At 35.6% G+C, this 23215-nt stretch overlaps 1 long non-coding RNA gene across 1 annotated transcript in view; it reads right to left on the bottom strand.

Moving 5' to 3' along the window:
* Positions 1-226: 226 nt before the first annotated feature.
* The window catches only part of LOC136040223 (uncharacterized), a 46314-nt gene continuing 23325 nt past the window's right edge, over positions 227-23215 (bottom strand). The window contains exons 2-3 of the long non-coding RNA XR_010620646.1: positions 16288-16368; positions 227-476 (exon numbers count right to left, since the gene is read on the bottom strand). This is a non-coding gene — a long non-coding RNA (uncharacterized LOC136040223). The remainder of the gene's footprint in view (positions 477-16287; positions 16369-23215) is intronic.

Here is a 23215-nt window from a genome sequence, read left to right on the forward strand (position 1 = left end):
TTTTATTAGCCTCTTTCACTGGCACTGAGTCGCTTAAGCCTTGAACATAAATAATAAGAAAATGTATGCCTTGAACAATTATGTTTTGTTTCGTTAGCTTAAAATTTTTCACTTTTATTTCAAAATAATGATGTAAGTATAGCTTTTATTATCACTGGTTAAACAAATTAAAAGTGTCACTGTATCGTTAGCACGTACATTGAAACACATTCCATGGGTTTCGAAACATACCTTTTTTGTGTATTCGTAAAAAACAAAAAAACAGTAAAATTGTTGCCTTCCTCCATTTTCGTGAATGGGTGCCCCTGGAAACTCTTAAAATTATTATTAGACGGATCTACCTAGGATACGTACCTTGCTGGGTAACAGAAAACCGTTGAAGCTTAACTCTTGCCCATTACATTTTCCTCTCTTGCCCCTTCTATTACAGAGACTTATCTGAATATTCTGGAACAAGGGTTTCCATACGATCACTCCTGAAAAAAAAAAAAAAATACAAATGAGCATGAATGTCTCATCATCTTTCCCTGGAAAACACAGAATTTCACATTTATGTACACAGGAATTTGTAATCTCTATTGTTGAGTTCTCTAATATGCTGAATTCGATGGCATAAAATTCATCTCGTGACTTTTGGTGGGTACCTATAGACTCAATCAGTATGTTTGGAATAACCATTAAAAGTGAATTCTTTTAATGTATCCATTGTTATGCAAACTAATTTCTTTGAGTTTTGCTAACTGTTAGCATGACTCACTTCTTCTTTATGCGAACTGTTTAATTCACAAAAAAAGCCATAAAACCTAATACATCAAAATTAAACGTTGATAAATAAACAAAGTTTCATGCAACTGTTACTTTGTCCCTCCTGGGAACCTCCCTTACGGCACGCATGATGGAATTTTCCACCTTTTGTACTCGGAATCATATCAATAGATCCTTTTCTGTTATAACAAAACATATTTCTGCAATAAGAGGAAAGCTATAACCCCACAACACCCATATTCTGGCTCAGTCCAATTGAAGGGAGACTGGTGATTAGTTCCCCTACCTCAGACAACATGTGTTTTAAGGTTTACCGAGAGTTAGAAAACTTTTGCACAAAAGTGTTCCTTTGAGGCATGAGGTACACCACCTCACTCACTTTCAAAATGATAAACTGACCCTCCTCCATAATGGCTAAAACCGAAGCATGCTTAACAGTAAATAATTTCTTCCAGTATCAAGTGAATCAACCTAGTTAAATGACGGTTTAAAAATTAGTGCCTACATTAACCGTTTATTTTATATGGACTTCGTTACACTTAGGCACAAATGAACCCTCGTACGGCTTGAACTTATACTTTTGTATATACTTTTTCAATAATTTTGAATCAATTGGCTACCTCAGAATTTTCAAGCGATAGTAATGTGGCCCTCTTTGAGGCAAAATTGTAGTTTTGTACCGCAAAACGGTAAACAATACCGCTTTGCTGAGGCGAAGAATCCAGTGGGCAGAACGCTCCTTGACTTCCCCCTCCAATTCGTTCTACTGTGTCGTTTACTTTTAGTCTGAGTATCTCCTTCGTTGATGTGTAGTGTTCGAAAATCAATCAGGACTTCAACTTATAACTACATAAAACATTGTGCTATTGATCTGGTGCAGAATCGGTTTACGCACAATTGCAGTGTGAACTTTTGAAGAAACTTAAACTAACCGCTGGAATCAATATTGAAATCAACAAAAAAAAAAAAAAAAAAAAAAAAAAAAAAAAAAAAAAAAAAAAAAAAAAAAAGTAAAAAATCTGAGGCGCAAAAACTGAACATGTAAAATATTTATTAGTCTGAGTAAAGTTTTTTTGCGTTCAAGCTGGCTTTTTTCTTTTTACGATTCTGGCCAAATCAGGAACTATGGCTTTCGTGTTAGCTTTCCTTATAAAGAAATACTTGCTTGATTGATTGGATGTAGTAGCTTTTCTGAAATGTCAATCACTAGCTTTGAACCTATGAATAACGATTGCAGCTTACGCTCTCACGGTTTTCACCTTAGAACAATCAGGGTAATGTTTGTAAAGCTAGAAAAGGAAGTTAATGTACATGACAAAATACATGAATATTCATAATAAAAAGAAGTTTTTAATGAGTGATTACGGCTCATCAGTTACCACTTAACAGACAGAAGGCAGTTTGAATAACTGGCTTTCCAATCACACATCACTTGTTGTTTTGATTACATGTCAGCTTTCAGATGCCTATTAATTACTAAGTGTTTAAAAACATAACAAATGCAACGGATGTAGCTTAGGAGGTGAAAAAACCGCAGAAAAGAAGAGTGTAGCCCCGATTAATTTTGGACGGGGTCATACTTTTAAGCCAAAACGTGTTCAAAGAGAGGTATTAATAGACAGTTATCCCTCTTTTCGTTGGAAATATGGATCTTCCTGTTTCAACTTAGGATTTCTCTTTGATGAGAAGTGACAAGAAAGAATATTTTAAGAGATATTTAATGCTTGACGTCTTATTACTTGACGAAAGCGTTATAAAGGCCGAACAGAAACTTAAAATTTCGAAAGGTGATCAACTTAGTCTGACAAAAAAAATTATGATTTTAACCTGAGTGAGACCCATAATACACAATAGCTTACATAAACGACATTACGGTATCTACTTACCCTATCACGCTAAGGTTTTTCCACATTTTAAAAAAGGTTAATTATTGTTCTAATTAAATAACCCTTGTGTTTCAGGAGTCGTTTTTGAAGAATTAGAACACATTTAAACTTTAGCGTAAAGAGTGAAGTGCTGAAGAGGGACCCCTCGCATTCGTAATAATTTCTGTTCGTTTTAAGTTTTAATATTGCTCATTACTTTCAGTTGAAAAAACTTGTTTATTTTATTTAATGTCTGATCTTTTTTCAAATAATGCCAGGAAATCTGGCTCCACCTCCACGGGAAAATCCCCCTCCCGCGGAGGTGTCCTCTGGACAATTCAATCTAGGTGAAGATTTATCCCTGACAATTACCCTTAACAGCTCCACGTGCAAAATTGTTTCTCTAAAAACAAAGCAAGACATTTAAAGAAATTTCGTATAGAGATTCTGGCAAATTCCCCCAGTTTACAATTTCTCTTGAAAAGTTAACCACACAGATAATTCCCTCTCCATGTAAAATTCTCCCCGTGCAAAGTCCCTCCGGCAAAAAATTTGTCTTCCCTTCCTCACCCCAAAAATATATGCATACTTTCCAAAATACTAATACTATACAAATACTATTCGTAAACTCAGTATGAATCAGTATGAGTTTAGTATCTGAACAGTATAAGTTTAGTATCTGAACTAAAAGGAACTAGCTTATGAACCTAATCGGATTACTTTTTGTACTGTATTGTGTTAGATTGCGCAATTAACTTGCGGACTTAATTGTGAGGGATTGCTCACTTCATACAAAGTGAGTTATTATTAGTGTATAATTGAATATATTGGTGTTATCGCTGATTAAGACTGATTAACAGTTTGTGAATCTGCAGTATCTCGTCGGAATAAATGACGGGGAAAAAAGCCCCTAAGGCTACCACCCGAGAAGGATACTCCCACTGAAACCCTTAGCCGGTCGCCATTCCAACCTACCTATAAAACTCTTCCTAGAACCCCCCCAACTACGTGATCCAAAACTGTTAACCACTTGTCAGGAATTCAGGCCTTAGCCGAAACTAACTCTAATGAAAGAGGTGAGACGCCTGGCAAAAAGAGGAAAAAGGATGAAGCTCGCTCACCAACGATAGTGCAACCCCTCTCTTCAAGTGTCCCAGAAACAAGTGCTAACGATCACCCCAATTATTATACTGTCTCAATCAAGAAAACCAATGGCCAACCCTTTTCAATAGATCGAATAATGCAAATTAGGAAAGCTGTTTTCTGATCACCAAGGTGAATTTTGAACTTGTTTTCAAGCAGGACGAGTCTATTGATATTTACTTTATGTCTTCTCAGGCGGCAGACCATGTCCTGTCAAAATCCAAAGAAATAATTCTTGATGGCTCAAAAATTTTAGCCACAAAAAAAGATGTGGAAAAGTTACACAAGTATGTGCTGTATGGTGTTGATACCAATGTAAAAGTGGAGGAAATACAAACTGAACTAATAGATTCTTCAGGTCTTCTCATCAATCCTTCAACTGCTATAAGGCTAAGTTTAAACAAAGAAGGTTTTCTTCATCCTAGCCGTTCAATCCTCATTTCCTGCAAAGTTGAGCTAAGTGGAGAAATTTTCTTGTACGGTATGTCTCTTTTTTACAAGATTTATAAGCCTAAGCCCCTACAATGCTCCACTTGTCTGGCCCTTGTCTGGCCTTGTCTGACCACAGCAAAAAACACTGCAAACAGTCCCATCCGTTTTGCCTTAAGTGTGGGAAAACAGGCCACGCAATTAGTGAATGCCCTGAGTCAGACCCTTTCTGTAGAAATTGTAACCGTAAGGGACACACAGCCCTCCAAATACAATCTTTCCCAGCTCACCAAAAGCGAGTTGTAATCCTTAGAACATCTGATAAAATGAACCTACCCTACTCAGTTGTAGCTGCAAGAATCCCTTGGCAACCCACACCCCATCGGCCCAGTAGAAGCCAAGCAACAGTTGCTGTAGCAGATGCAAAGACAGTATCATTTCCAAAAGAGGCAAATAATGTTCATACTCAAGGTTCTAGTCATTCCCCCCATCCCTTACCTAAGTTTACTTCAACATCCTGCCCTCCAAAAGATTCATCTAAAAATAGCCAAGAATGGCAAAGGCTTGCAACTTATCTCACAGTCAGTCACTTAATTGAGGTTAGTAATGAAGCTGAGGAAACCAAAAATATTCTCAAGAAGAAAACTATCACTAGACTCCTAGGTGATGACATATTAGAAACAGCTATGGCTCAATTATCCTCCATGAAAAAGGACATAGATTCCACATCAAAGCTAGTTAAGCCTGTAGACTCAACTGCAAATCAAATCAATGCAGGCTCTGAAATTGCCACAACCACCAAGACGGTAGTCAATGCCACTGCCCTAGTCAAAGGCAAGAAATCTAAGAAAAAAACGGCAAACTTTCCATCCCAGTCCAAAATTACCACCAATGATATTTCGTTGGCTGAAGAAGATTTCCAATATTCTAATCAAGGAGATGATGAAACTCAGACCACAATGGATGTTTAAACGTGCACCGTACAAGATTTTACGTTTCTCACGAATTTATCACTGTGTAATAATGTTGTTTTTAACTATTACGATGACGAAAATAATTTGCCCACCAGCCCCTTAGCTAGCCCCGATAGCCCTTTAAACCAAATTAACTGTGAATATCTCGACACTTTTGATTTTGTGAAAAATATGAAACCTAAGCTAATGGAAGAGACCAAACTTAATGTAATTTGCTTTAACATCAGAAGTATACGGGATAAGTGGGCTAATTTTAAAGACTTAGTTTTAATTAATAGTTACTGCCCTTTCGACGTAATTGGAATAACGGAAACGTGGCTTTCAGAAATTGATGATAAGAATGAATTTTCCCTCCCTGGTTTTCAAGCAATTCATATTGAAAGAAAATTAACCAAGTCCTCTGGCGGCATTTCTCTCTACATCCGGTCAAGTCTGAAATTCACCAGGCTATTAGACTGTGAATCCTTATTCTCGCAACCTATAAATAATAGATGCATTTATTCAATAATCGTAGACATAAGTGTTGACGAAAATTCTTTTATTTTTTCATTATTTTATAAGCCCCCCTCATTTCCGACCCCTTTCTTTTGTAACCTGTTTGATGATTTTTCTAGTTTTATTAATTTACCACAAAAGAAGGCAATAGTTTTTGGGGACTTCAATTGTAATTTACTAAATGTTAGCAATAATAATGATTGTGATACCTTTTTTGAAACATTCACCTCAAGTGGTCTTCTTCCCACAATCCTTTTTCCTACTAGAGTTGATCCTGTGAGGTCTACAACTGTAATTGACAACATTTTTGTATCCACTTCCCTGGGAAACCACCTGTCCTCCAAAATAGTATTTTCTGACCTGTCAGATCACTTTCCAATCTATCTCTCGCTACCCTACCTACCAACTACTCAGCCCTCTAGAACTAAAACCCCTACGTATAATAGAATATATAATACTGTGAATATGAACAGGTTCACGGATCGTTTGAAATCCTTCGACCGGTCCAAGGTTTTGGATTGTCAGGATGTTAATTCAGCCACGAATGGTTTTACACAGGGACTGAGTGATCTTATCAGTTCAACCTTTCCAGTTCGTAAATCAAACCAAAAAACTACCCATATACGCCCCTGGATGTCTAATAGCCTGATAATCTCATCATACCGAAAAGATGACCTATATATGTTAGCTTGCAAAACCAGTAACGTTATTGACCTGACTAATTATAAAAATACAAAAATTTATATACCAAACTTGTCCGGGAAGCAAAAAAAAAATTATTATTATTCGAAAATCTCTCATTGCAAAGGGAACTTGCAAAAAATTTGGTCAACAATAAATGAAATTCTTTTAAAAAAAAGAAATTCAAGATCTGCACCTCTTAACCTTAAGGACATCAGTGGCAGATTAATTGACCCAAGTTCAGTACCGGATGCTTTTAATAATTATTTCACTAATATTCCAAATGCTAACTCCTGTTCCTTCTCCCAGTCAGTACAGCCTAGCAAGAATCCTGGATCCATGTTTTTCTCTCCAACTGATCGTAAAGAGGTGCTTCAAGTTATCAAATGTCTCTCTAATAGTAGTACATCTGACTTCTTTGGCATAAGTGATAAGCTTCTTAGGACCGTATCTTCCTATGTTTGTGAACCCATTGTGCACATAGCAAACCTGTCTATGACCAATGGAGTCTTCCCAGAAATATTTAAATCAGCAATTGTTATGCCGATTCATAAAAAAGGCGATCCGTCTGAGATAATTAATTATCGTCCAATCTCACTTCTCCCAGTTATATCTAAAGTGCTCGAGAGAATTATATTCCGATGTGTTTCTCCCTTTTTATTTGGGATTCATTCTTCAGATTCGTTGATTTCTCCTCATCAATATGGCTTCCGTTCCAAATTTTCAACTGCTCATGCACTAATAGACGCCACACAGTTTATACGTTCCCAACTTGACCTTAAAAATACTGTATTGGGCTTATTTCTGGACTTTTCTAAGGCCTTTGATATGGTTGATCACAGTGTTCTATTAAGTAAACTCAACAACTCAGGGATTCGTGGAGTTCCTTTCTCATGGTTTGGCTCTTATCTCTCTGGTAGAGTACAGAGTGTGAGTCTGGGCGGGTTGACTTCACATCCCCTACCTGTCCGAGGGGGCGTCCCACAAGGCTCTGTTCTTGGTCCAATACTTTTTCTCCTTTACATTAATGATTTGGTTACGGACCTGGGTCCATCAGTGCACCCAGTACTTTTTGCTGACGATAGCAACTTTTTCATCACCGGTCCTAATTTACCATCCGTCGTCGCCTCTACTCAAACCCTTCTGAATAGAGTACAGGAGTGGTGTCTAGTTAACTGCATGACCATTAACATCAAGAAAAGTCAGGTTGTATTATTTCGAACCCCTTACAAAAAAAATGAAGCTCAGCAAGCACTTGGCCTAAAATATTCTACCAATCTCCTCTCACAGGTCGAAGTTGCCAAGTTTCTTGGTGTCCACATAGACTCCTCCCTATCATTTGCAACACACGTGTCCTACATTAGAGCCATAATTTTGCGACAGGTAAGTATGATTAATCGTGCGAATTATTTTCTTCCTCCCGATATCCTTGTCACCCTTTATTACTCTTTTATTTACCCATATATCTCATACTGTGGATCTGTTTGGGGCAACACTTTTCCTTCAGTTACCAATAAATTAAAATCTGCCCAAAACCGTGCCATCAAAGCAGTTTTTCGGCTGCCCCTACTATATCCCACCCAGGACTTGTACTCCGATTTTGGTATTATCCCTTTTGAACAAATCATCCAAAAATTAAATCTATACCTTGCATACTCCGCTTACCATAAAAATCTTCCTCCTCAATTATTATCTTATTTTAATATTAATAATTCTGAAGGCCTCTGTCTCCGTTCATCCAACCATTCCTTCATTGTCCCCAAGTGTGTCTCTAGTTCCGCCCAGCGATCCCCCATTTATAAATCTACTAGCTGTTGGGGTGGCGCTTCGCGCCACCCCAACACCTAGTTGGTGGGGGCGCTTCGCGCCCCCCCAAGCCCCCCCGCGCGCGTAAGTCGTTACGCGCCATATTAGTTACGCGCCATTGTAGTTGTGTCCCTATGTCCCACCTGTGAATATTGATAGATATATTATATATATGTTTTTAACTACGTAAAACTTGCGAATATACAACATTCTTTGCTGTCCCATTGTCTGTGCATATAAATAGATTGTCAGGTTTACCGACTCTTGAACATGCAACATATAATGGTCCATGGGAAAACAATCCGTATTCAGATCTATACCTCATGATTCTAATGATTGCCCTTGAGCTTTGTTGATGGTGATTGCTAATCGACCATTCCCTGTCCCGGTGTCCTGATCGTCATTTATATCCCCCTGTGCCCCCCGGCGTCCCCGTTGTAGTTGTGTCCCTGTGTCCCGGTCGTCATTTATATTTTTTACTTATGTCCTGGTCATTATGGCTTATGTATGGTCATTTATATTCCCTGTGTCCAGGTCGTCATTTGTATCCCGGTGTCCCGGTCTGTATATACATTCGTTTTTTAGTTTTGTTTTTCTCCTTTATTTTTTTCCTTTTTTATTTTTTTTATTTTTTAGTTTATTTAGATTTTTAGATTTTTAGTTTTTTTATTAGTTTTTGTTTTTTTTTTTCTTTTTAGTTTTTTCGTAGTTTTTACCTTCTTTTTAGTTTTTTTAGTTTTTTTTTTACTTATGTCCTGGTCGTCATTTATACTCCCTGTGTCCCGGTGCTTTGTTGATTGCTAATCGAACATTCCTTTTGTCCCGGTCGCTTTCTCTTTGAGTGTCGTCATTTATTTTTTTCTTTTTTAGTTCTTACCTTTTTTTAGTTTTTTTTTAGTTTTTTAGATGAAATTTTTTTTTAGTTTTTTTCCTTTTTTTCTTTTTAGTTTTTTATTGGTTTTTACCTTTTTTTTTAGCTTTTTTAGTTTTTTTTCGTTTTTTCTTTTTACTTTTTTTTTAGTTTTTATCTTTTTATTTTTTTTTATTTTTATTCTTAATTTTATTAGTTTTCTTTTTCTCTTCTATTTTTCAGTTTTTTCCTTTTTTTTAGTTTTTAGTTTTTTTATTTTTTTACCTTTTTTTTAGTTTTTTTTAGTTTTTTAGCTTTTTTATTTTTTTTATTAGTTTTTAGTTTTTTTTGTAGTTTTTGCCTTTTTTTAGTTTTTTCAGTTTTTTGTTTAGTTTTTAGTTTTTTACCTTTTTTAGCCTAACCAGGATTTGAACCTGGGACCTTCATTCTCCGTTCTGACACCCTCTCTCACCGAGTGATTACTCCAGCATGTTCATTTTGGTGTTTTAAATGGTATATTATTAACCAAATTAATGTGTTTTACAATATACTAAGCATCGTCATAACAAAAATGATGGCAACTAATTTCATGACGTCTGCCGAAACATGACGTCACCTGATCCATCCACAGATCCACACACAGACAACTTATTTTTATATATATAGATACTTCAATGGAACATAATACCCTCCAGTGTCGAGCTATCCACAAGTTTTCGCACGCTGTATAACAATGTACTAAAATTTTGATATTATAACTCTCTAAATTCTTATTCAATTTGCTTTAGTTACCCATGTTTTCTCTTTTCTTTTTTTTTCTCTCATCTTCATTTTCAATTTTTTGTGGTTATGGTCCTCAACAAGTTCGCTTCCAGGATCTTTATTATTATTAAATAAAAAAAACAAGTTTTTTTAAATGAAAGTAAGGAGCGACATTAAAACTTAAAACGAACAGAAATTACTCCGTATATGAAAGGGGCTTTTCCTCCTCGACACCTCGCTCCTTACGCTAAAGTTTTTTATTGTTTTAAAAAGTAGAGTTACGAGAAAGAATCAAACTTTAGCGCAAGGAGCGGGGTGTCGAGGAGGAAAAGCCCCTTTAATATACGGAGTAATTTCTGTTCGTTTTAAGTTTTAATGTCGCTACTTACTTTCATTTAAAAAAACTTGTTTTTTTTATTTAATTTCTGAAAGTTTTTGAATTAATACATGTCTGATTTTGGCTCTCCGTACATAAATTATTAAAATGAAATTTGCATATTAATTATTTTTTTGGCTAAATGGCTTTCTCTTAGTTTTGATCAGACGATTTTGAGAAATAAGGGGTGGGGAAGGAGGTCTAGTTGCCCTCCAATTTTTGGTTACTTAAAAAGGCAACTAGATCTTTTATTTTTAACGAACGTTTTTATTAGTAAAAAAAAAATACGTAACTTAAGAATTAACTTACGTAACAAACTTTTATATTCTTATATTTTTGATTATATATATGAGGGGGTTGGTCCCCTCGTTAATACCTCGCTCTTCACACTAAATCTTGTTTTATCCCAATTCTTTAAGAATGACCCCTGAATCAGAAAGGCCGTAGAATAAATAGTTGAAATTATTTAAAAAAAATTTTAGCATAAAGAGTGAAGTGTTTATCTCCTCCTAAATACCTCGCTCTTTATGCTAAAGTATTTTTAGAACCCCTCATATGCGTAATAATCTCTGTTCCTTTTTAAGTTTTAATGCTTCTCCTTACTTTCAATTGAAAAAAACTTTTTCATGTTTATATTTTCATTGTTTTTTTTATAGTAATGCTAGAAAGTCCTGCGCCCTTTTCATTGAATTTCTCTTCCCCCATGAAATATTCCTCCAAGGAAAGATCCTCCCATATACCCCCCTCCCCTGAACCCCACACCCAAACCAAAAAAATCCCCCTGATAACGTCGGTACACTTCCCAGTAACCATTACTGTATGTAAACATTGGTCAAAGTTTGTAACTTGCAGCCCCTCCCCCAGGGACTGTGGGGGGTAAGTCATCCCCAAAGACATAGTTATAATGGTTTTCGACTATGCGGAACAAAATGGTTATCTCAAAATTTTGATCCGTTGACTTTGGGAAAAAAATGAGCGTGGGAGGGGGCCTAGGTGCCCTCCAATTTTTTGGTCACTTAAAAAGGGCACTAGAACTTTTCATTTCCGTTAGACTGAGCCCTCTTGCAACACTCTAGGACCACTTGGTCGATACGATGACCCCTGGGAAAAAAAAAACAAAAAAACAAAAAAACAAATAAACACGCACCCGTGATTTATCTTCTGGCAAAAAATACGAAATTCCACATTTTTGTAGATTGGACCTTGAAATTTTTGCTATAGGGTTCTCTGATACGCTGAATGCGATGGTGTAATTTTCGTTAAGATCTTATGACTTTTAGGAGGTGTTACCCCCTATTTTCCAAAATAAGGCAAATTTTCTCAGGCTCGTAACTTTTGATGACAAAGACTAAATTTGATGAAACTTATATATTTGAAATCAGCATAAAAATCCAATTCCTTTGATATATCTTTTAGCATCGAAATTCCGTTTTTTAGAGTTTCGTTTACTATTGAGCCGGGTCGCTCCTTACTACAGTTCGTTACCACGAACTGTTTGATTAGTGTTATATTTTAGTTTTATTTGAATAAATTGAATTGAATTGAAATTGAGACAATGGGCAAATTTTAAAATATAAAGACTTTTTCCCAAGGGCTATGAAGGGTCGTGTCATCTCCAGAAACATAGTTACTAGGCCTTTCAACTATGCTAAACAAAATGGCAATCTCAGAATTTTGGTCGGACGATTTTGGGAAAAAAGTGGCGTGGGAGTGGGCGTAGTTGCCCCCCTTTATCTGGTCACTTAAGAGGGGCACCATAACTTATAATTTCCGTTAGAATGAGCCGTTTCCTGATATTCTAGGCCCACTGAGTCGATACGATCGTCCCTGGGAAAAAATAATAATAAAAAAATAAAAATAAACACGCATCCGTGATCTTTCTTCTTGGAAAAAGTACAACATTCCACATTTTTGCAGATAGGAGCTTGAAACCTCTACGGTAGAGTTCTCTGATACGCTATATCTGATGGTGTGATTTTCATTGATATTCTATGAATCTTAGGAGGTCTTTCCCCCTTTTTCTCGAAAATAAAGCAAATTTTCTCAGGCTCGTAACCTTTGACGAGTATAGCTAAATATAACAAAACTTTAACAAAATTCCGTTTTTTAGAGTTCCGGTTACTATTGAGCCCGGTTCTCCTTATTTAGAGTTCGTTCGCACGAACTGTTTCATTATTTTTTACTGTGAATCATAGTAGGGGAGTATTTTCAACAAGTGTCGACAACAACAGGCATTAGGTTTGTGACCTTTGGATCAAAGGGCATTGCTGGCTGTTGCTCACTTTTTGCTCACCCAATGCGCTGATTGATATTGTAGGGATAACCATGGAAAAGATAGCACCCATGCTCTGTTTGCATGGAAAGCAAACAAACCCCCTTTTCTTCCTCGCTCACTACTCTGGATCGGGAGGAATTATAACCGTGTTTCCTCGTCATCAGTTAGTTCGTCTAGTATGTAGACAGCGTCTTTATCAGATAAGCATCATTTGGAAGCAATCTACAAACTAAAATATACCATCAGTTTTATATCTACAAGACATTTCGTGGTACCAAGACATCTAACGTTCCCATTTGGAAACACTTAGTTATCCGATACTGTGTCCTTACTCTGTGGGTATTTTAATAAAAGCTCTTCATAAATTCTAAGGAAGGTAAGGATAGAGCTTTAAAACACCAAAGTAACATTGTTCAAACGCTATTTTCGGTGGTATTTCACACCCAAAACTATGGTAAAAAAAGAACTGAAATTTAGCTAGATTTAAAAAAAATCCTGAAAACTCAACCGATTGTTTACACATAGTATTGGTTATTGGGCAGTGTACACACAATTTTCAGGGGGATTTTCTGGTGGAGGGGGAGTTAGGCTGGAGGATCATTTTGCGGAGGATTTTTTCATGAAGGAAGGGAATTTTCAATGGAGGGGGATCCGTGTTTCCCAGGATTATTTAAAAAATGGTCAGAAATTAAATAAGAAAAACGAGTTTTTTCAACTGAAAGTAGGAGCAACATTAAAACTTAAACGAATATAAATTATTATGTACATGAGGGGGTTATTTTCTACTCAACACCTCACTCTTTACGCTAAAGTTTGATTTTTGAAAATTCGATTCTCTTAATGTATCTATTGTAACCAAAAGTCTGTTTCTTAGAGTTTCTGTAGCTATTGAGCGACATCGCTCCTTACTTACACTTCTTTACCACAAACTGTGTGACTATGAGCAGTATGGTCGCATGGGAAACATCACGATATTTTTCTTAGAATGGTGACATCAGCTTCACAGTGACATTTGAAGAACTTGACTGTTTTCTTGCGAATTATGCTACTATCAGAATATCATCGCTTTCCAATTGGTCACCGTCAGACAACCTAGTTATTCCTATAGGTGGACAAGTCATGAGGCGCAGCATATTTCTAAGACCTGAACTTTGTAAATAATAATGAGCTATAGGAAAGTGACGAAATGGCTGAAGCGAGGTCATTTTTAGGTACCATGAACAATTAAATTTAGCAAAGTTTCCATGGGTGTAGTTTTTTCCCTGAAGTTTTATTTTAATACCCTTAGCCTTTTCTGCATCACTCAGGATCAAACATAACCGCTACCTCCCGATGATAAATTCTGTAAGCAAACATTGGGTCAATTGCACAATTTAAAACCTTTTCTGAAGGGGCTATGGGCAGCATTATATTCCCAGATGCAAATTCAGTGAATCTATCAGCTAATATGAACAAAGAGGCTATTTTATAATGTTGGCCAGTATTTAGGTGGGTCTGAAAAGGACAAGGTGGGCCCATTGCCCTCTAAGCCCTGTTCAATATGCCCTGAAAGTTTCAATTTAATGCCTCATTCGTTCTTGAAACGATGCTGATGCGCGATTTTGATACACATAATGCACGCAGTGTGTTTTAATTTTGTTCAACATTTGCCTAAATATGCCCTGAAAGTGGTAACAAGTAGATCTAATAGCAGTTGCAAGCTGTCGTAGTCAGAAGTAGTTACAGTCGCAGTGGCAACGAGCCGCATTTGCAGCCGTAATAGTTGTAGAAGTAATAACACTGAAAGTTTCAAGTTAATACCATTACTCATTCCAAAGCTAATGCAGATATGCCTTTTTTATTAATTGGATGCAAATAATATCTTTTGATATAGTTTAATATACCATTTAACATTCCCAAAATTTTACGTCTAGTAACCCTAGCCTTTTTGGACACAACAAGGGCCAAACATTTCCCTTTTCCCAATGGTAAAACCTGCATTTGTAAAAAAGGATAAAAATTGCACAATTTACGTTCCTTACCCCGGGATTATGGAGGCATGGCTTCCCCAGATGTAAAACTATTAGACGTTGTGAGTATTTTGAATGAAATGGCCATTTAAGCTTTCTATCAGCGTTAAGGGGCCATCTATAAGGGCAAGAGAGGGGGGCTGTTGTTCCTCCGTTCCTTTTTCAACTTCCCTATCAAAATGTATGTAAAGTCTCAACTTAATGCCCTTTGCCGTCCCTTAGATATTACTGCAGTGTCCTTTGGACAACCCCTATACATATAGTGCGCTTTGATTTTGTTTGAGATTTCCCTGAATATTTTCTGAAACTTTTACCTTAACATCCTTAGTCTTTTTGGAGATTCAGGATCATGTATATAGCTTTTAATAATGACCAACTTTGTATATAAGCAATAAGCAATATATATAACTCACAGAGGCATTTTCCCCAGAGGCTGTGGGAGGTTTTGTCATTTTTCTTTGTGTTTGCCACAGCAAAAAAATTTGACTGTTTACCACAATTCTACTTTTTAAAACAATTAAAAACTTTAGCGTAAAGAGCGAGGGATTGCGGAGGGGACAACCCATTTCATATACGGAGTAATTTCTGTTAATTTTAAGTTCTAATGTCGCTTGTTACTTTCAGTTAAAAAACTAGTTTTTTTATTTAATTTCTGAACGTTTTTGAATTAATGCATGTTTGATTTTGGCTCTCCACACATAAATTATTAAAATGAAATTTGCATATTAATTCTTTTTTTGGCTAATAACACAAAGAAAAAACAACTCCAAACAAAATTAGTTCAAAGGAAAGTGAAGATAACGAAAAAAAAAAAAAACAGCTATGTTTGAACAATAGAGAAGAGTCCGTCAAATAAGTTAACAGGAAAACCATCAAAGAAATTCCTAAATCACAGCATTCTACACAAAGTGTCTTCATAAATATAGTCTCTATTCTATTAAAAGGAAAGATGTCACACGAATTTTGCACGGTTTTGGGTAACTACTAATAGACTAAGCTATTGTAAAAACGAAACCCGTTGCAAAGATAGACATTGAAGTCAGGACAAAAAGAAGTGTCAAATGTTTGAATGGCATGTTTATGCAAATATAGTCATTGACATCCTTTAGATAAATCTTGTGAAAACTTTAAGATGGTAGTAGTACTTTGTAACATTAGTTCAGGTATAGAACTGAAATTCCACAACATTGACACATTCTAGTTACTTGTGTGTAAATATGTGAAAACAAACTAGTAACAAAAAGTTAGTCTACTTATGATTCCATTTAAATTTGACTTATTCATTCATATTTTTCATAAGTGACGCAAGAAATATCTGTGAATATATTTTCAAGTGATAACTTTTTGACCGATGAAAAAAGAAAACCAATATTATAGCTCAATCCATCAAAATTTAGTATAATTGTCAGAGCATTCAGCATTTTGTAGAGGAAAAAAGAATGTTATTTTTTTTAGTTTCCATTCTTTTATTTACAACAAAAGGAAAAATCGGTTCCACGTTTATCTTCAAATGCTTTTTTTTATCTTAAAATGAAGATTTTAGGAATTAGAGTGGGTGCTACAGTTTATTTTTTTCACCTACCAATGATAATTTATGGGAAAAAAAATAATATGATCATATTTGTTTGTCCTGCTCACGAATAAAAATATACAAGTCATTACTAAATGTGTATATTACTGGGATTCATATAGGGAATTGTTTAAGAAAAAAAAGCATTGCATCAAAACCAATGGATATTCGCCTTGATAAAAGCATCGTATCTAATTTTTTTTTTTAATCCTAGCCTCGTCATAGACCATATGGTCCTAACAAGTTTCGAGAACAATCGTTAGATCGTGGAATAAAATTTCCAGTACCTTTTTTAGGAGCTCCAAACAGAAGAATGGCAAGCATCAACCATGTCAACACCTTTCGTGTGATACGGTGCCCTCACGGTCCTAAATTACAATGAGACAAAATTTGAATACACACATCTTAATCAAAACAAAGCAAAAAAGTCGAAAGACTGCTCACTTGGGGAAAAATTATTCCCATAGCCCCTGGGCAAGGACTCATAATCCTTATAACTGCGTGATAAAAGGAAAATCTGAGAAATTCATTTTAACAAAAATGTGGATTGGTTGCACCTTTTCAAACAGTTCGTAGTAACGAAATGCAAGTAAGGAGTGACACGGCTCAATATTAACCAAAACTCTAAAAAAAAACAGAATTTAATATCAATAAGTATATTAAAAGAATCGACTTATTATGCTGATCGCGAAATGCAGATTTATTATGCTTAGTCTTGCCAATAAAAGGCCACGAGCCTGAGAAAATTTGCCTGATTTTCAAAAAAGGGAAAAAACACCACTAAGAGTCAAAGAATCATAATGAAAATCATACTCTCAAATTCAGTGAATTAGAGAACCGTACTGTAGTTTCAAGCTCCTATCTGCAATAATGTGGAATTTTGTATTTTTTGCCAGAAGAAAAATCACGGATATGCATTTGTTTTCTTTTTTGTTTCTTTTTTTTCTCCCTAACCAATGATCCTAGTACACCGATAGAGGGCTCATTTGAACGGAAATTAAAAGTCACAGTGCCCTTTTTAAGTGACAAAAAATATTGGAGGGCAGCTCCCCACGCCATATTTTACCCCAAAATCATCCAATCAAAAGTTTTTTGATAGCCATTTTATTCAGCACAGTAAGTCCCAAAATTATACCTTTAAAGATAAAATGACCCCCCTATCCTCTGGGGATAAGTCTGTAAGTTATAAGGTTTGCCAATTGTTTACGCATAGTATTTGTTATTGGGAAGTATACAGACATATTTCGATGGGGGACTTTCTGTTTGGATGGGTTTCCATGAGGTCAATTTTTCATGTGGAGAGAAATTTCCGGGGGGTGAACTTTCCATGGGAGATTTTACACTGGGGGATTTGACAGATTTCCTTTACGAGATTATTTTTATTTATCTTACTTTCTCTTTACCTACTCAATTGTGTATGTGAAGATGTTCGACGGGAATTGTCCGGGGGAAATTTTCAGCGTGTTTAGATTTTGGGAAATAGTTTGCACGGAAGGGAGATACCTAGAGCGATTGGAAAAACGATTAAAACTTAGTCTTTTTCAAATGAAAGCATGCTAACAAAAACTTTTCAGGCTTGATTATCTGGAAGAAATTTTACGGAGGGGGGGATTTTCAGCGAGGTGGAATTTTTCGAAAGGGATTTTACAGAAGGGGGATCGTATTTTATGTGGGGAAAGCTCTATATGGAGGAGTTTACCGGGCCGCTAGGGGAGGGAATTTTCATGGAGGGTGATCCAGATTTACTGGCGCCATTTAAAAAACGTTCAGAAATTTATTTAAAAAAATGGCCGTTTAATTAGAATAGGAAGCTATGTTAAAAGTCTTTAAAATTTTAGCGTGAAGAGCAAGGTATTGACAAGGTGGGAACCCCTTCATATTCGGAATAATTTCTTTTCGGTTTGAGTTTTAATGTTGCTCCTTACTTTTAGTTGAAACAAACTTTTTTATTTAATTGAGATCAGAGTCAAGCCAATATATTGAAATCTGTGTCGTTGAAGGACCACGATTATATGCACAATCCAACATCCCTTCTTTCAGTCACTGAAAAATACTGTTGGTACTCTAAAGTATTTCAGACCATCGTTTTCGGCCAAATCCTCGCCTGCAGCCTCCAGGTCAAGGCCCAATTAATTCAAACAGCTTATTTTAAGGCAATGACTAATTAATAAATCCTTCAAAAATCACCACTTGAAATTCATATTTTTTATTTTTACAAGTCCGCTTTCGACATTCTTCGATGACCAATTTGATTCAACTACTGCCTATGAAAAGAAAATCAAACTTATGACTATCAGTTGGGTTTACTTTTTGATAGCGTAAATGCTTTATGTAAAGTACTAGCAAGAGGTTAACACAAAGAACGGGGCTAGAGGAGGGCTGGATACCCCCTTCCACATACCCTAGACCTCCCATTGTTTACACTAAGTATTACTTTCTCGCGCCTGTGCCTCAAGGACGAATGTACTCTAATGTCTAACGCAAGAGCAATGTGATAAAAGATTAATTAATTGTTTTCACGTTGTCTCAAAAATGGGGCTGACTTGCTCAGTCATAATTGTTAATAACAATAATATTTTTTAATCCAATCGTTTTGAAAGGCAATCGGTAAATAATATACATGATTGTCAATTGCCTTAAATTAAGAAAATAAAGAAAGAAAAAATCAACAAGAAATCGACGGATACGAATTAGTGACGAAAGTAACAAACGACAATTTTTGGAATAATAAAGTAAAAAAAAAATAACGAAAATTGTTTTTATTTTTTAATTTATTTACTACCTTAGAAATATTTTAGCTAAAACTGTTTATCACCAAAATTGTCTAATATTGACAAATTACAGAATACATTGCAAATTCCCAAAGCAAGCTAACCTTTGATAAGAAAATTGCTCCTTATGTAGATCGTTACAGGGAACCAAAAGGGTTGTTATTATAACTCTTGTAGCTTGACAATTTGACAACTATGTAGAAATGAATAGTTAAATAAAGTTTCCTTGACACGTTTACTACCAACGAACAATACCTTATACAACATTTTAAAGAAATATATCCTTTTCTTCTACTAGCAATGAACATTTAGGCCTTTACCCTTAATTTCTATATGCAAATCTTGGCAAAAGCAGTTAATCTCAGGTAAAAGTAAAAAAGAATTACAAGTCATAAAACGTACTATCTTTATGAATCATAACATTTAAAAGCTGAAGTAATCAATTACACATAAGTGGTGCCATTAGCATTTGACGAAAAAACATACATCGAACAGTTCGTGGTAACGAACTGTAGTAAGGAGCGAACCGGCTGAATAGTAAACGAAACTCTAAAATACGGAATTCTGATACTAATAGATAAATCAAAAGAAGCATATTTGTATGCTAATTTGAAATATATAAGTTTCATCAAATTTAATCTTACCCATCAAAAGTTACGAGCTTTTGAAAATTTGCCTTATTTTGGAAAATAGGGGAAATCACCCCTCAAAAGTCCCAAAATCTTAACGACAATCACACCATCACATTCAGCATATCAGCGAACCCTACTATAGAAGTTTCAAGCTCTTATCTAGAAAAATATGGAACTTGGTATTTTTTGCCAGAAGACCGACCACGGGTGGGTGTTTATTTGTTTGTTTGTTTTTTGTTTAATTTTCCCCAATGGCCATCGTATCGACCCAGTGGTCCTAGAATGTCGCAAGAGGGCTAATTCTGACGAAAATTAAAACTTATAGTGCCCTATTTCAGTGATCAAAAAATTGGAGGGCACCTAGGCCCCCTCCCACTCTCATTTTTTCCCAAAGTCAACGGATCAAAATTTTGAAATAGCCCTTTCGTTCAAGATAGTCAAAAACATAATAACAGGGGTATTTTTTTTGGTTGGGGGCTGAGGGGAGGGGGATACATGGGAGGTTCTTTCCATGAAGAAATTTGTCATGGGTGAAGAGAAACTCCATAAAGGGGGCACAGGATTATCTTGCATTATTTAAAAAATGAAAAAATAAATATGAAAAAGTTTTTTCAACTGAAGGTAAGCAGCAGCATTAAAACTTAAATTGAACAGAAATAATTACGCATATGAGGGGTTCATCTCCTCCTAAATACCTCGCTCTTTACACTAAAGTATTTTTGGTAAATTTAACTATTTATTCTACGGCTTTTTGTGATTCAGGGGTCATTCTTAAAGAATTGGGACAAAATTTAAGCTTTAGTGTAAAGAGCGAGGTATTAACGAGGGTGGAAACCCCTCATATGCGTAATAAAAATATACGAATATTGACGTTCGTTACGTAAGTTAATTGGTGTGTTGCGTATATTTTTTACTAATAAAAACGTCCGTACAAAATTTGAAGTTCTAGATGCCATTTTAAGTAACAAAAAAATTGGAGGGCAACTAGGCCTCCTCCCCCACCCCTTTTTTCTCAAAATCGTCGGATCAAAACTAAGAGGAAGCCATTTATCCAAAAAAAATTAGTATGCAAATTCGTTTTAATTATTCATGTGCGGAGAGCCAAAATCAAACATGCATTAATTAAAAAACATTCAGAAATTAAATTTACAAAATAAGATTTTAACTGCAAGTAAGGAGCGATATTATAACTTAAAACGAACAGAAATTATTCCATATAAGAAAGGGGTTGTCCCCTCCTCAACGTCTCGCTTTTTACGCTAAAGTTTTTTTTTATTGTCTTAAATAGCAGAACTGTGACAAAGAGTCAAACTCTAGCGTAAAGAGCGAGACGTTGAGGAGGGTACAACACCTTTCATATACGGAGTAATTTCTGTTTGTTTCAAGTTTTAATGTCGCTTCATACTTGCAGTTAAAAAAAACTTGTTTTTTTTGTTTAATATAGAGAACAAAGACAGACACCTAGAGACTAACTTCTACAGCTTACCAAACAAATAATGATTTTACTCATTAACCTTTCCAAAAATAATCTAGACCACGCTGCTTTTCATACAATTCGTTGCAAGTGAACTGTAAGTAAGAAGAAAACTTTTATTACATACACAGGTTTTTTGTAGATTGGTTTTTCAATAAATAAATTAGTTTAAAAAAGCAACTTCCGATACACCAATTCAATATAAAAAGCAAATCAGTTTCTCTGCTAATCCTGCCGGATCAATTTACCATTCTTGACAATTTTGTGCCAGAAAACAACGATTTGGCTAATATTTTGGCAGCCAAACTGGTTCTTCTGGGATTCTGTAATAGTTTTACTTTATTCGTTGTAAGTTTTGGAAGTTTTAGGTTTGATTTCTTAATTCATGGCTATTTTTGCAAGCCACACTAGCACTCGTGGGGCAAGCAGAGTAGAGCATTTCTGCCTCATGTTTTTTTGAAGGTTTTTTGAAGAGCACTCTTGTAATAAGAAACTCGTTTTATACCAATTCAGTATACTCTTGAAAATGTCACTCACTTTCTACAAAGTAAAACGCAGCCCAGTCAAAATTTTAAATTATCTCCGAAAAAGTATATTAGGTTGAATAAAAATGTACTGATCAAGCTATTGATACAATGCGTTACATAAGTTTGATCCTGGCTGAGACCTTTTAAGTGCCAAAAAGTAATGAAAGAAAGATTAGAAATTAATTGACAATTTAATAGCAGAGGCTTGGACCGATGAATAATAATATCTTTAGAAAAATTTATTCTTGTTTATACATACTGCATAATTCTTTGCATAAATTTAATGTTCGTACAGGTAATGTGGGATCTTTACCACCCTGTCTTATTAATTTTTACTCGAAAAATCCAATTTCTATAAATTCTAAACATTTTCCTGTCATAACGTAAAAGACCCATTTTCAATATTACACAGCTGGTAAAATACAAAGGGAACTTCCATCCGCTCTATTTTATAATAACGGCAGTATATCGATCCCTCCTGTGAGAGGTAAGTTAAACCACGAAAGGACAATAAAACACCTTAGCGGGGTTTTGTTAATAGAATTCTCTATCTGTCTCCTGCTTCAACGCTCCTGAAAAATAATATCTAATTCTATACAATTGTGTAATAGGCTGAAACACTTTATATCAACAAGAATGGGTGTTCACTTTATTCATTCAAGAAAAACAGGAAACCAAAACTCTGGTTCACAAAAATAAGAATATCAAGTATTTTTCAACTGAAGGTGTGGAACAGCATTAAAACGTAAAATGGCCAGAAATTATTGGCAGTCCTGAAAGTCTTAACTCAATACCCTGCGTCGTTTTTCAGATGTTGCTGAGACGTCTCATAGGCAACCAGCATACACATACAGCCTTTTGATTTAGTCTTAAAGTAACGTAAGCTTTCAGTGAAAGTTTCTATTTTATACTCAATCCTTTATACTATTCCTGCCTGGATATCTTGAAATCCTGGTTGTACTTAATCTATTTTGATTTACTCCGATAGTAGCAATAATACTAGCAATAGTAGCAGTAAAAGTAGCAGCAAAAGTGAGAGTAATATTGGCACCCCTGGGAGTTTGAGATTAATACCCTATGTCGTTGCTGGAATGTTGCTAACACACCCCTTCAATAACCCATATGTGCACAGTGTGTTTCGATTTAGCTCTACACCACCATCACCGTTCTTCGAAAGTTTGACTTGTAACCATAGCATTAGCATTTGTAGAAGGCACAGTAGCAAAAGAAATAGTATGAGCAACAGGAGTATTATTAGGGATAGCAGTAAATAGTATGAGTAGTAAGCAGGCACAATAGTATTCTTAGCATCAGTAGAAATAGCAGTAGTCTTCGTCGTAGTTGCAGCAGTAATAGTCCAAATAGTAGTAGTAGCTGCAGTTATAGAAGAAGTCCTTGTCGCAGCTCCAGTAGTAGTACCAGTTGTAGTAGTAATAGTCAGATTCGCATTTAGCTTTTTCAACGTTCCCCTTAACATGCCCTGAAAGATTCTACTCAATACCTTAGATCATACATGGGATATTGCTTATAGGCAATGCAACATGCATGCACAGGGTATGTTTTGATTCAGTTCAACATTCCCTCAAACATTCCCTGAAAGTTTCACCCTCCTACCCTCAGCCACAGTAGTTGTGGTCTCAGTAATAGTTGTAATAGTAGCACAAATAGCAGCAGAAGTAGTAGTAGCAGTGTGTACAGAGTACCTTTTAGTACCTGTACCTGTTAGTACCTGTTAGCTCATCATCCTTCTTAACACGTTCAGAAATTTTTAACTTAATACTCTAAGCTGTTCCTAAAACATTACTCATACA

This window comes from Artemia franciscana, chromosome 2 (assembly GCF_032884065.1).
Source record: "Artemia franciscana chromosome 2, ASM3288406v1, whole genome shotgun sequence".
NCBI classification, from domain to species: domain Eukaryota; kingdom Metazoa; phylum Arthropoda; class Branchiopoda; order Anostraca; family Artemiidae; genus Artemia; species Artemia franciscana.